The sequence below is a fragment of the Cyprinodon variegatus genome, unplaced genomic scaffold (genome assembly GCF_000732505.1).
Source record: "Cyprinodon variegatus isolate N-32 unplaced genomic scaffold, C_variegatus-1.0 Scaffold2996, whole genome shotgun sequence".
NCBI classification, from domain to species: Eukaryota; Metazoa; Chordata; class Actinopteri; order Cyprinodontiformes; family Cyprinodontidae; genus Cyprinodon; species Cyprinodon variegatus.
The window spans coordinates 2,038-2,945 of NW_015153449.1; positions in this window are offsets into that span (position 1 = coordinate 2,038).

The following is a 908-nucleotide window of genomic DNA, read 5'->3' on the forward strand; positions in this document are numbered from 1 at the left end:
TGCCAATATTGGGTACTCAAGCCTCCTGAGATTAGCTGAGTCTAACTCTTGTGCTTTTGTCTCTCTGAGTCTAAGTTTTTGCCTTTACCTCCTTTGTGTTCTTCAGTACGATTACCCTCCTGATCAACTGGATAAGCCTGGTCCTTCTCCCCCTTGGAAGGAAACATTTGTCTCACACTGAGCAAGGGGAAACCTTCACCTGAGCCGTTCAAGCCCCCTCTGGAAAATCCTTTGACAGTCCGCTCCGTTGCTTCTCTGGACCCATCTCTAGTCTGCCTGTCTGCCCTCCAACGAGTACGATCATCTCTGGACAATCCCCAACACACTGGACTCAGGGATCAACCAAGAACCCCTTTATGTGAGTCTTCTCGGAAACATTCTTCTGCCTCGATCTTTTTCCCTACGGGCCTCAAACTCATCCTTGTGATCTTCCCCCTAGAGTTTCCGGTTCACCAGACCGGTGGATTCCCCACAGAGAACACCTGCAAATTCTACCTCTTTGAGTTTGTGAATCTCTCCAATAAACCTGTTACCTATTTCCCTTGATATCTCAGTGGTTTTCTGTATGTGGATTTCATCTCTTAAACCCATAATGACAATTATCAAACTAACCTCTTATACTGATAACACTTCAACCTGAAATACGCTTTCCTTCTATGCAGGCGAAGGGTCCTCTGAATCCCACAGCCTTACCCTCCTTTCTTGTGTAGCACTATTTAAATTGTAAAAGGACTAGATGGAAGAAAATCAGAAGACTAGAATTCGTCTACTGGAGCCATTGTCAGTAATCAATAAAACAACACAAAACTGCTTTCAATACCATGTATTAGACACATTTAAAGTAAACAATACAAGACAACATACATAGAACCCAAAATAAATACAAAGAATATATACACAGTACTGTG